The sequence below is a fragment of the Strix aluco genome, chromosome Z, assembly GCF_031877795.1.
Source record: "Strix aluco isolate bStrAlu1 chromosome Z, bStrAlu1.hap1, whole genome shotgun sequence".
In the NCBI taxonomy this organism is placed as follows: Eukaryota; Metazoa; Chordata; class Aves; order Strigiformes; family Strigidae; genus Strix; species Strix aluco.
The window spans coordinates 39507522-39521476 of record NC_133971.1 but is presented as its reverse complement, the minus strand read 5'-3'; the positions used below and the strand labels follow the sequence as shown (position 1 = coordinate 39521476).

Genomic DNA, 13955 nt, shown 5'->3' with positions numbered 1-13955 from the left:
ACATGACCCAGAAACTTCATTTAAAAATGCTTTTCTCTCACCAGGTAAGTATCTTTGCTGTAGAAGTCAAGTACTCTTTAGGAAAACTTCCATATAACATAACTCTTATTTAGAATATCTAATCTTTGACATGCAAAATGGAAATATTTAACCTAGTTAATAAAATAGTAAATTATTTTTGAGTAAAATATGATCATATCAATATCTTATTGAAAACATATTTGAATGTCCTGTAAAAATTCACTACAGCCACTGTAATAAAAAGATGGATCCTGGAGAAAGGAAAAACCAAAAAACGAACATACAAACAAACCCTAAAATAAAATGCAGTAAAATGTAAGATAAAACTCTCAACATGTAGATATGTGGTTGTCTAATATCTGCCAGGGAAGACAATGAGATTGAATTACAACACACTGACATACATGAAAAAAGAAGCACACCTGCAATAATTTTCAACCCCCTATCCTAAAATGCTCTGAAACTTCCCACAAATACCAACTAAAAACTTAGAATGACTTTATTAATACTCACCAGCTCAAAAGATATCATTACTGGTGCTTGTGTTATCATTTGATAAGTCTGGAACTTTTCTATCAGTTCTTTTTTTGTGTCGCTTATACTTAGAGAAGTAGAAATGTCTGAAATAATTTCAAAATTAAACAAAACTATGGGATAAATTTTCATCCAGAAATATTTTGTGTGACATCATAAGTAATAAATTTGACTTTAATCTGACATATATGGGATCCATGGCTGCAAGTACCTTAGAAATTCCTCATCCAATTATTCTTGCAAGTGAATTAATATTTTCTTAAATGTATGTTCTGACTCATGATAAATTATATAAGAGAATCAATCTCAGTACATTTCTGCAAAAGCAATGATGCTACCCTTCAGAAAATCTCTGAGATTGATGGTCTAGGGAGTGATCTCATTCATCTTTCATACTAGACATTAAACTTTAAACTAGATTTGAAGGGGGAAGGGGACAAAACTGGAACTCCCAGATACAAGCCCCAAGGTAGATTACCAGAGTTTGTGGGCTGTTGTGCCAGCAACGACCCTCACCCTGCCATCTCAGTGAAGACAAGGGATGGAGACATGCAGCATAACAAAGATGCAAGGGATATTGATGGATCAGTAACTGTGGTAACACCTGTGAAAGGTCAGGCCAGACTTAGGACCTCTAAATGCGAAAAGGTGCTGGGGACATCAGCCCCTCTGAAGTGCATCTATACCAGTGCACACAGCATGGGTAACAAACAGGAGGAGCTTGAAGCCATGATGCAGCAGGAAAATTATAATGTAGTGGCTATTACAGAAACATGGTGGGATGTCTCCCATGACTGGAGTGCACCAGTTGATGGCTACAAGCTCTTTAGGAGGGATAGACAAGGAAGGAGAGGTGGTGGGGTGGCGCTGTATGTTAGGGACTGTTATGATTGCTTTGAGTACAAGTGCAGTGAAGACAGGGTGGAGTGTCTTTGTGTTAGAATCAGGGGGAAGGCCAACAGGGCAGATGTTGTAGTAGGAGTCTACTATAGGCCACCCAACCAGGACAGAGAGGTGAATAAAATATTCTATAGGCTCTTAGAAGAAATCCCACAATCACTTGCCCTTGTTCTTGTGGGAGACTTTAACTTCCCAGACATCTGCTGGAAGTACAACACAGCAGAGCGGGACCAGTCCCGGAGATTCCTGGAGTGTGTGGGAGATAACTTCCTGACACACCTGGTGAGTGAACCGACCAGAGAAGGTGCCTTTCTGGATCTCCTCTTTGTGAACAGAGAAGAACTGGCGTATGATGTGGTGGTTGGAGGCCGACTAGGGAACAGAGATTACGAAATAATAGAGTTCTCTATTCTTAGAGGGGCCAGGAGAGGGGGCAGCAGAACTGACATCCTGGACTTCCAAAGGGCTGACTTTGTCTTGTTTAGGCACCTGCTTGATAGGATCCCTTGGGAGATGATCCTGAAGGGTATAGGGGTCCAGGAAGGCTGGACACTCTTTAAGAAGGAAGTCTTAATTGGACAGGAGCAGGCTGTCCCCAGCTGCTGCAAGAGAAGCCAGTGGAAGAGAAGGCCACCCTGGCTAAACAGGGACCTTTGGCTGCAACTCAGGGAGAAAAGGAGAGTTTACGGCCTTCGGAAGAAGGGGCTAGCCTCTCACAATTATTACAAAGACGCTGTGAGGGTATGCAGGGTGGAAAACAGGAGGTCTAAAGCCCAGCTAGAAACTGATCTGGCATCAGCAGTCAAAGATAATGAGAAATGTTTCTATAAGTATTTCAACAACAAAAGAAAGACCAGGGAGAGCCTCCGTTCCCTGCTAGATGCAGGAGAAAACATGGCAACGAGTGATGAGGGAAAGGCTGAGGTGCTTAATGCCTTCTTTGCCTCAGTCTTTAATAACAAAACTAGTTGTACTGAGGGAACCAGCCTCCTCAGCCGGAAGACAGAGACTGGGAGAACGACCCCCCCGCATTCCAGGAGGAGACAGTCAGTGACCTACTGCATCACATAGACACACACAAGTCTATGGGACCAGACGGGATACACCCGAGGGTGCTGAAGGAGCTGGCTGGCGTTCTCACCAAGCTGCTTTCCAGCATTTACCAGCAGTCCTGGCTGACCGGGGAGGTCCCGACAGATTGGAAATTGGCCAGTGTGACGCCCATATATAAGAGGGGTCGGAAGGATGATCCGGGAAATTACAGGCCTGTCAGCTTGACTTCAGTGACCGGGAAGCTGATGGAGCAGCTCATCCAGAGTACCATCACACAACACATGTGGGACAACCAGATGATCAGGCCCAGTCAGCACGGGTTTATGAAAGGCAGGTCCTGCTTGACAAACCTGATCTCCTTCTACGACAGAGTGACCTGCTTATTGGATGAGGGAAAGGCTGTGGATGTTGTTTACCTTGACTTCAGTAAGGCCTTTGACACTGTTTCCCACAGCATTCTCCTGGCGAAACTTGCTGCTCGAGGCTTGGATGGGCACACACTTTGCTGGGTAAAAAACTGGCTGGATGGCCGGGCCCAAAGAGTTGTGGTGAATGGAGTTAAATCCAGTTGGCGGCCGGTCACGAGTGGTGTCCCCCAGGGATTGGTTTTGGGGCCACTCCTGTTTAACATCTTTATTGATGATCTAGACCAGGGGATCGAGTGCACTCTCAGTAAGTTTGCAGACGACACCAAGTTGGGTGGGAGTGTTGATCTGCTCGAGGGTAAGGAAGCTCTGCAGAGGGATTTGGACAGGCTGGAGCAATGGGCTAAGGCCAACTGTAGGAGTTTCAATAAGGCCAAATGCCGGGTGCTGCACTTGGACCACAACAACCCCCAGCAGCGCTACAGGCTTGGGGAGCAGTGGCTGGAGAGCTGCCAGTCAGAGAGGGACCTGAGGGTGTTGATTGACAGCCGGCTGAACATGAGCCAGCATTGTGCCCAGGTGGCCAAGAAGGCCAATGGCATCCTGGCCTGTATCAGCAATAGCATGGCCAGCAGGGACAGGGAAGTGATCTTACCCCTGGACTCGGCACTGGTGAGGCCGCACCTTGATTACTGTGTTCAGTTTTGGGCCCCTCACTACAAAAGGGACATTGAATTACTCGAGCGTGTCCAAAGAAGGGCAACGAAGCTGGTGAAGGGTCTGGAGCACAGGTCATACGAGGAGCAGCTGAGGGAACTGGGGTTGTTTAGTGTGGAGAAGAGGAGGTTGAGGGGAGACCTCATCGCCCTCTACAACTACCTGAAAGGAGATTGCAGAGAGCTGGGGATGAGTCTCTTTAACGAAGTAACAAGTGATAGGACAAGAGGGAATGGCCTCAAGTTGCACCAGGGAGGTTTAGACTGGCTATTCAGAAGCATTTCTTTACAGAATGGGTTGTTAGGCGTTGGAATGGGCTGCCCAGGGAGGTGGTGGAGTCCCCATCCTTGGAGGTGTTTAAGAGTCGGGTTGACATAGCGCTGAGGGATATGGTGTAGTTGAGAACGGTCAGTGTTAGGTTAATGGTTGGACTGGATGATCTACAAGGTCTTTTCCAACATAGATGATTCTGTGATTCTGTGATTAAACCGTTGACTCTGGAGTAACAACAGATGTATACAGTGTTATATTACAAATCAGAACTAAGCATCTCTCTATCAATCATTTTCTGTAATGCTGTTCCCTAACAGAAACAAAATGGTTCTGCCATTTCATCACAGCTGAAATGTAAATGCATAGGCAATTTAATCTGCCTGAACATTTGTTTAATAGCTTGTTTCATGACGATTTTATGATACATAGCTACAAACTACTTGTTAAAATGAGAAGCAGGCACACACATTTTTTCCAGGTTTACTTTAGAAGATTTCCTGAGAAAAATGTTCTTTCCTTACTCAGAAAGGAGCCCAACCTTTCTAATTCAGGGCAGGCTTGCAGAAACACAAATGGATGTTAGGAGTTTATTACCTTTTGAATTTTCATAGAATAAAATGGGCCTGACTGGGTTTTTCATGCCCTTGAAAATTTCTAGTTTGAAAGTCATGAAGGCAAAACCTGTGCATTTCCAATGTGTGCATCTCTTGTTTGTCAGTGCGGAAGCCTGAAGAGATAGGACAGGATATAGGCAGGAGATCTGGGAGCAAACTCATCATTACTGATTCTGCATGGAGTAAACAGAAGAATATGTCAGTATCAAAACAGTGTTGTATTACCCTGGAACAGTATTTCCACATATTCAAGGTGTTTGTCATGTTCTCTCCAAAATAGTAGGTAAGGAATGTTTGGTTTCCTGAGGCAAATACTGTGAGTCGTCTTCCATTTTTACATATACTATTTTTACCAATCTTCAGAAATCTGGACCCCATCTAAAACCACTATCAATGGCAGAAGAAACAGCTCTGACAGTTACAAGGACAAAGCCTTCATTACACAAAGTTTGACCAGACAAAATCTCTGTCTTTTCAGAAGGAAAGATTATTAACAAAAATTGAGACACATTTTTATTATTGATATTTTGGTTTATGACAGTGGCAGTATGGAGAAAAAAAAGTTCTGAACCAGAAAAGTATTGGTTCCCAATTTGCATTTTGCATAAGCTTAGTAATGAACTTTAAAGTCTGTAGCTAACTTATACAGTTAATAATCAAATTTACTTTTGGTTACATGATTTATTAACTAGCGTACAAAGAACCCATGAGCTTCATTACCATAACATAGCATTTGTAATTTTGCTCTCTTACAGAGAGCAAATTCATTCTGGATTTTACCAGCATCTTTATGCCCTGTTCTAACCCAAGAGACACAGTATTTCTCATCTAGGGTGTATTCAGGGCTGCTCCTTATCTCCCCAGGACACCTAACCTGAACAAAACCAATTCCTAGGATGGTTAGCTTGTCCACCTTGGTAATGGCTTTCTCATTATCCTAGTGATAAAACTCTGGTACTACTTTATATATCTTTCTTGGTATTACTGTTCCAACAGAAATTTGGCATATTCTGTATCATTACAACACAGATATGCTTTGCAGACATGACTCTCTTCAGCATAAGACAGGTTATATATAAGATAAAAGCAGTGCTCCTATGTGCAGTTTTCAATTCTTTCATGTTTTCCAGGTATCTGGAGCTTTCACATTAACCCTTTTCAGTCTCAGATGTTTTCTCCCTCATGTGAGATCTGCCCCTGAATTAACTTTTATCTAACATGGAAATCTCAATCTCATCAGACAAATTCATTTCTAATATGCTCATTTGAGCACATGTAAAAAACTTTCACAAAAATCAACAGAAAATAATATTTTACTTTAAAGGAACCATTAAGATTCTATTTCTAATCCAGTCCTAGTCTTACAGCTCTCTGACTATTGCTTGCTTCAGGTCTATAGTTTTGGAGTTTCATCTTTTCTTATATGTTTTAATATTATTCCATATATAGTGTGATGGAAAAGCTATCATAATAACAAAATAAAGGAGATGCTTCACAGTAGGAATGCAAGATAGAGGCAGCATGATGCAAAGTCAGCTAGATTAACAGAATATATGGGGGAGGTGAGTTTTAATTTAGAGAAGGTTGGGTTTTTTAATCTTATGCTAGGTAAAGTCTCCTTTTCACTATGCTCATACATTCTGCAAAAAGAGGGGGAAGGAGGGATGAAAGGTTATCTGTGACATGAGTAGTAATATCAGTGTTGTCAAATCTCATCTATCTGAAAAAGTCTATGATTTTTCCTGCCAAAATTCAGACACAGGTTTTCCAGAGAGTGAAGGTTTTAATTTATTATTTTTAAAACATTAAAGGCAAGTTTCTGACAGAGTTTTCATCCCTTCTCATGTTCCACAGAAAACATGCCTTTGCCTGGTGGCAGAACTATTCATCTCCCAGAGAAATAGATCTCTGTACCTAAACTAAAAATCCCCTCAACTGAAACGGTCACCGTCACTAGTGAAAACACATGACTTCACCTGGATATTGTTTACTGAAACAGGTTTCTCTTAGGTCTGACCCTACTTGGTCTGACCCTCGTGTAGGCAGTGTGGCCACGGGCTGAGACTGGAGTATGACTTCGATCCCCAAGCAAACACAGCATCTGGATGATGGGGCAGTCTCAGAGGTCTCTGTGTCTTCAGTGCAAGCAGGATTACTGCTTCCCAAGAGATTACTGCATGCTTGTGCTTGTGGTAATATTTTTGGTATGTTCAAAGGCAGTATCAGAGGTACATCGTCCCGGGCTTCACCTGTGCAAACTGAGAGCATTGAAGCCATCTGCTCCCACCATTACCTCCTCTGTCTCAATCTCATTATTTCAGTGTCTCAGCTCTTTGCCTTCTCCTTATTTAACAAGTTCCTACTGTTGACTCCATTTCATTTCCACCAGCCATTTTATACCTTTGTTCCTTCATTTCAGTATCCCTTTGGCAAAAGCCACATCTTCAGTTTTGGCACTATCAGTCATCTTTAACTCATTGAAACACATAAAACTTAACCCAACAATTTGAAGTTGGCTAGAGGCAATCAGCAGTTAAACCCATTCTCTGGTCCCACAAGCATGTGGGACAAACAGAACATTCTTTGTGAAACTACTTGCTTGTGTGTTTCAAGAGATAGCATACCTCAGTTCTATAATGTTCTGGAAATGCCAGAGAAGTTAGGGGCTTCTTACTGTGACAATTACATTTTTTGCTGACTTTAGTATCTCTCTGTCCTTTTTAGTATCTTTGCCTCTCCTAGATACAAGGCTTCATCAAATGAAGCTCTTCTGGCTGTTTCTTTTGGTATTTACATACTAATATAATAATACATAACCATCTGACCACATCCACAACGTCATATGCAAGATATGCATTTCATTCTCATTTTTCTTCTCTTTACATTATCTTATTTTACCAAAGGCCATGGACAGGCCACAGGCAAGTTCTACAAAGAAGGCTTAACAATCTTTTGTGTAATCATTTACAAGTTTAGAATTCAGACTATTTTTCTTTTCTCTTTATGGACTACAATTTATGCTGCAGAAAGTGAGCTCCTATGCACTGTGTAAAAGTAAACCGGAAAAATGTCAGGACAAAATACAATATTCTCTGTGATGCTACATTTATCAACTTGTCCTTAAATTATAAAACCAAACTAAAAGTGCAACTAAAACAGTTTTGCACAGAAGAAAAGGTAATATCATACAAAGGTTAAAAGCCTCTTGTTTCTCATGGAGTCAGGGATTTGCAAAGATAGGTGTTTCTGTGTGAAAAAATGGACCAAAATATACCGAAATTTATGTTCTCAGTGAGACTGAAATTTTAAACTGCGTAGATTTCATTGCTAGTCTAAAATTTGGGGAGAGACATAATTTCTGGCCTTGCAAACTGTTGATGTTCAGTCAGTGTTCTAAAAATAAACATAATAAGACTGGGGTTTATCCTGTCTAATTTTATAATCCTGTGATAGGATCTAATATCAGTCTGCTAGTTCAGGATAAAAAAATGTTTTACTCCCTAGAATGTACTTACACTTTTAGAACATATGTATAACTCAGTAAAGTCTAAATTAATCCCCAAATAATTTTTTCTTCCAACATGGTTTCTAAGAAAATCCAGGCTTAATAACTAAAATAGGAGCTGTGAATGATAGGTTAATCTAGGTAATGAGGCACTGGTTTTTATCTTAATAGAATTTTTTTTCTAAGAAGCAGAAAATAAAACTTTCTAGCTTCATTCTTTTAACATAAGAAAACTTCCATATACCCCAGCACAGGCGGGTAGGCAAGAATAACTGTGGAATATCTGATACTGAGGTTTTGAGAAGAAGTGTCAACTGGACATGATTTGCCAGTCTCATAATCTTTAAGAGTACATCACTATGATCTTGTTTATAGTAATTGCAAATTATATTCATATAATATATGTCTACAGTAATAGAGCTATTATTTTTTCACTTTTGATTAAGATGAACAACATCACTACAGTGGAAAAGCAAAGGTTCTGAATATTCAACACTGGTAATATCCAAAGGCTGTAATGACTAAATACAACATCCAGTAAAATCCAGTTTACAGCCATGGTTGATTGATTGATGAAAACACAGGCATCTCTGGAAAAATAATATCCATATAGCATAGTGTCTTTGGTTGTACTAAGGAAGAAGAAAACAATAGAATGAGGTATTCATGCTCACCTCGTTCTACACGTCCTTGGTAGGCAAAGTGCTGTTATTGGCAAATGAAATTTCCAATAGAAATTTATTTAATTTCCTTTCAATTTCTTAAACTATAGAAATTTATTTTCAAAATAAATAAAAATAATTTTGAGTGGAAGTAATTTTTTATTGCTTCTCTTCCTCCTCATGCTTCAGCATTTTCAGAATTCTAAAGTAACTGGTATGTCAAATTACACAGTGTAGTCTGCTTACAAAGAGACAAATGTAAATTCAAGAACTATTTTCTCTTTCTTAATCTCATTTGGAATATAGACTATTATTATTGTGCCTTCTTAAATAATATAAAAATCTACTTTATGTAGCATAGTTGCAACTATAGGAAATGTAGGATAGAGGTGCAAGAAAAAATGAATAATCAGATTCTTATACTACTGAAATTAGTCTCATAATCAGAATGTAGGACAACCTAAGCATTCAGCTTCTGAAAACAGTTGTTATTAAATCTGAATGTGTTATATCTTCAAGAATTCCTATGTTCTTTATATTAAGGTTTCAAAGACTTTAGCTGATCACTCATGAAGAACCATGAAAGTCACGTATGATGAATGCCTAAACACTTCATAAATGAGTTTCTGTGTAAGGTATGGAAGCCCTGTCTTCAAATCTGGGTAGCTCCCTCCGCCTAATGTTTTCATCTGGGTATGCAGAAGTAAAGATTAGTGCTGCTGAAAGAGACATACATGTGTTCATACAGCATATGCACTACAGATAGAGAAACATCTGGCACAACTAGTGCAGAATTGTAGCACAGAGGCTGCCTCAAGAAATGTAATCTTTCCCTGTCTATAAGTCAGAGTATACGACAAATGATAAATCACCACAAAAATCTGAATGTTTCTTTGCAGACAGTCTGTACTACGATGGTTTCTACCTTTGGCACTGAGTGTCCAATTTTAAAATATACAGTTCAATTTAAACTATATGGCAATAAGACTAAATATATGTTCCACTTCACAATTCCAATCTGTCTGTGGCCAGAAAAGAAGGAAATTACGGATGGATGTAGGAATGGATTCAGTTATTCTGTTCCAGGTGGAATACTGGACCACAGTCTAACTCCCTTACTCATGTCAACTATTCCCTTTATATCTTTCTACAGAATAAATACAAAAAAAGGAATCAGATTTTTGTAACTGAAGATGAGATCCACACAGCCACAAAAGGTCACTTGTGTGGATTAGCTTTCCCTCTGGAGTCTTTTAAAACTGCCAACTTTTCTCCATTGACTGTAAGAAAAATGAGGCTTATGTTTCAGAAGGACTGTTTTGCTGCATATTTAAAACTTAGATCCAAGTGAACTTCTCAAATTAAATAGTTCATATCTCACCTATGTGTAAAACATCTTTAGATAGACAAATTTTTCAGACCATTTACCAATTTTCTGCTGTATAGTTTTCTGGGCTTTGGGAAAGACAATTAGATTAAACACCAGAACAATCTAGTTGTAGTTGTATCAAAACCTATAAAATTAAGCATTATGTTTTACCTTAGGTGTGTCATTACAATTATTCTGTAAAAATTATTTAATTGTCATAGTGCCTGCCTTTGACCTATCTGAAAAGTATCTTGTACAGTGGGGCTTTGATATGGATCCCTATATGGCATCTGCAGTAAAATTACACTTGCAATTCTAATGATTAACAATACAGCTGAGCAGTTGGTGGCATTTCAAAAAAGTCAAAAGAAAACCTGTTTGTATGTGTTACGTGCAAATAATTTGGCTAAGTTCATCATGATGCAGAAAGACAGAACTACTCTTATATAAGCACTTTATATGCCACACCAGATATAAGCATATTTATGATTTTGATGTTTAATTAAAATGGCATCATCCTTCAGGGAAAGACAATAAACTATCTCTATTGAAAATAAGCTATTAGTTCTTAAACAATAGGTTTGGGGTTGGTTTGGGGTTTTTTTTTGCTTTAAAATGTCATTTTAATTGCTATAATAAATATTGTACTGGAGTACATAGAAACAGTGTAAAAGGATATATGTTAAGGAGGTATTTTATTTTTGAAATGTATTTTATAGTACAGAGAGATCAACTGAATAACTATGTTTGATTTATGAAAATATAAATTAATGAAGATGCTATTTAAATATTCCTTGTAAAAATCATACTTGATCTTAGAGGATTGCAATTGACTGAGTTCTTTTGTTTAAAATAGACTTTGATATTATATAAAGAGCTGGCAGCTTATATTTTAAAAAATATTATGGCAAGACTATAGCAACCAAATTTATTAAATTTGTCCTTCTGTATAATACTAAAAGGGACTGTAATGTCTTCTTTATATTTTGTAATCATTGTAATTTCATGAATTAGTAATGAGAAATATATTGAAAAATCAAGAAAAGATTAAAACAAAACTTGTATCAGATACTCAGGAATTAATTATACTACCATAACAATAGACTTCTGCAGTTTACATCAACTGTCACTAAAATGGATCAACATTTTTCTTTCACCATTTCTTTACATCCTAAACTATGAATAGCATGAAACATAATATTACTAACTTACTAAAGAGTCAAACTGCATACAATCTTTAAAAAAACAGTTGCTAACAATACAACACAGTAACACTGCAGTCCATTTTCATGGCAAATTTTGCCAGCCATTTTGTGTGGATTGCCATAATTTAATTGCCTTCTACTTTATCATATCTTTCAAAAGACAAAGTTTTTAAATTCACATTTTCAGTTGAAGATACTTCTCTTTTAAATGGAGACAGGTTAAAATCAGATGCAGAACAATGTAAGGTTATATCTTTAATGGTTCGATAAAGGAAATTCACACTCCTCTCTGCCGTCCCTGAACTTTCTTCAGCTGCAAATTAAGAAAAAATCTCACAGAAACAACCATTAGCATGAGCAATTGCACTCTCATTAGTATAGATGAAAATTATGCCATTGATATCAATGTAAGAAGGATCCAGACCTCCTAAGTGTGCTTGAATCTTTCCCTTTCCCCATGTCAACCAAACAGTGAATTAATGTATCCTCAAGTATATTTCATTTTGATTGAATATGACAGATATTGGATAGTAAACTCAGGAGTTTTGACATCTAACAGGGTAATAAGGATGGAGGAACACAATCAACCCCTCTGTCAGACTTTCAACAGCTTTCCAGTTACATGTAATTTTCAGACTGCATGTGTTCTGTTCTAAACTTCAGTTGAAATTCTCATTGCCATGAGCAGGAGCTACAAGCATATGTCATTAGTAGTACTGTAAGCAGATCAGTGCATTTCATGCATTGTTTACAACCCAGGGCTTTTAGCCCATGTTTTGTGCGTAAAGAGGTCCAGCCTGAATACTGACTGGCCCTATAGACTTTGAACTTCAAGAACGAATTGGGTTTGGATCCTAATGCATTCTCTCATAAAATCTGTACCTGCTGAGATCTGAAACAAGAGCTAAACTAATGTGGGATAGTTAAAAAACAATCCAGAATTTTTTTAATGAAACATATTCTTTTGTTCTGTGGTGGTGTTTCTTCTAGCTCCAGACCATCCAGCTGTGTGGTTCCAGATATCCCCAGTTTCTCAGTGTGCCTTTTGCTTTCCCTCTTTGCACAGTAATATTGAAGAGTTGAGCTTTTTGAAATTAGTAAGCACTGCTTTATAGGAAAATGTCTACAGACTTCAGGAACAGAACATGTGTTACTGTCACCTTGTTTTGTGTCAGCAGGGTTAGTAGGTAAAATCTCTGTTTACCCCAATTCTAAACATCTTTTCTGAGCTGTATAATCAGACCCAAATATTCAGAACTACATGCTTCTTTCAGCCTGCAGATAAAACACATAAATTTTTGCCACTGTGGCTATTATACTGCGAGCTGCACAAATTAGTAGACAAAGCAGGGAGACTTTAATATTTGGTATTGTATATTCCTCTGAATTTTCTTAAGGTGAATATTGCTTTCTTAACAAGAGAAGAGATGCATCCCATATGTTGAAACGCTAACAACTTGCAGCTTTGGAGATACTTCAGCAACTACACAGACTTAACAAAAGACAAAATTAGAAGTTATTTGGGTTTTGGAAAAGAAAGCTGCTGATTAAGCGGGCTTTTAAATGTTGATAATAAAAATATTAATGTCCTTAGAAGGACAACTTTTCTTGACTTGAACCCTTTTTCTGTTTTACGATCTCTCTATAGTCCCAAGATTGCTATTCCCTCAACCCATTCACTGTTTTTTCTGCCTTTTCCACTTATATGCTTAAAATAAGTTTTGACTTATTTTTAAAGGTAAGGAAGTATTTAAAGGAATTAATTGTCACCAGTACTAGCTGTAAAATAATCATTCTTGTTAGGATATATTATCACAACTTGTCCTTTTTTCTGTTTGATATTTGTTCACTATTTAAGGTTACTGGAACATGCTAAAATATTAAGGTGCTCCCAATACACTTTCTCATGCTTTCTAATAGTAAGAGCAGGAAGAATAGGGGAAGAAATTGAAAACCCCAGTAACCATCAAAGTAGTAGAGAATACCTCTCTGAAATATAAGAATACTTTTCTGAAATATAAGCATACCTGCCCCAAATACGTCATTGAAAGTGGAAACAATTTACTCATTTGTCAACATAACTTCACCACTTGGACTTTTTTAGCCTTCACATAGTGCAGAGTATCAGTAATATCCTGAATGCAGTTCTACAAAGCAATATGTGGATTATTTGTTTGTTATTCAGAATTTGACATAGGAAGGAGATATAAAAAGTGCACTTTAAATAGGAGATAGTAAATTATTCATTACCCTAACCCTACAACTCCTTGATAAAGGTGAAGGACAGAAAAAAAAAAAAAAAGTGATAACCTGTAATTTTGTTATTTGAAATCAAAAGGTTCTTGAAGAATTAAGAAAAGACAAACCTTCTCAGCTGATCATAGGAGATATAGCATTCCAGAACATTTTTGTTCATGAAACTTTTTCCTTGTTTTAAATACAAGTGAAGACACATCTCAGTTTATTGTCAGGAAGATGAAGAAAAGCAGAGAAATGATCTGCAGCATTGCTACAACTCAAGATCTACATGACATTATGGCTCACTTGAAGAACTCTGAGGAACTCCCCGTCATTTTGGTTGTACCTTTTTCCAAAACACAGGTTACAGATGACACTTGCTAAACATCTGGTGAAGAATCTGTCAAGACCAAAGCTACCGGTTGTCTCTGAGAGCTCCCTAAATGCTCTCATGACCTCTGAAACTCTGAACTGTGTCTGTTCTTGTATCAGACAAGAG

General features: G+C 38.0%; 1 protein-coding gene across 1 annotated transcript in view; it reads left to right on the top strand.

Moving 5' to 3' along the window:
• LOC141918222 (uncharacterized) overlaps positions 1-13721 on the top strand; it is a 45298-nt gene extending 31577 nt beyond the window's left edge. The window contains exon 15 of the mRNA XM_074812416.1: positions 13557-13721. The gene's annotated coding sequence lies outside the window, so the exon portion shown is untranslated. The remainder of the gene's footprint in view (positions 1-13556) is intronic.
• Positions 13722-13955: the final 234 nt, after the last annotated feature.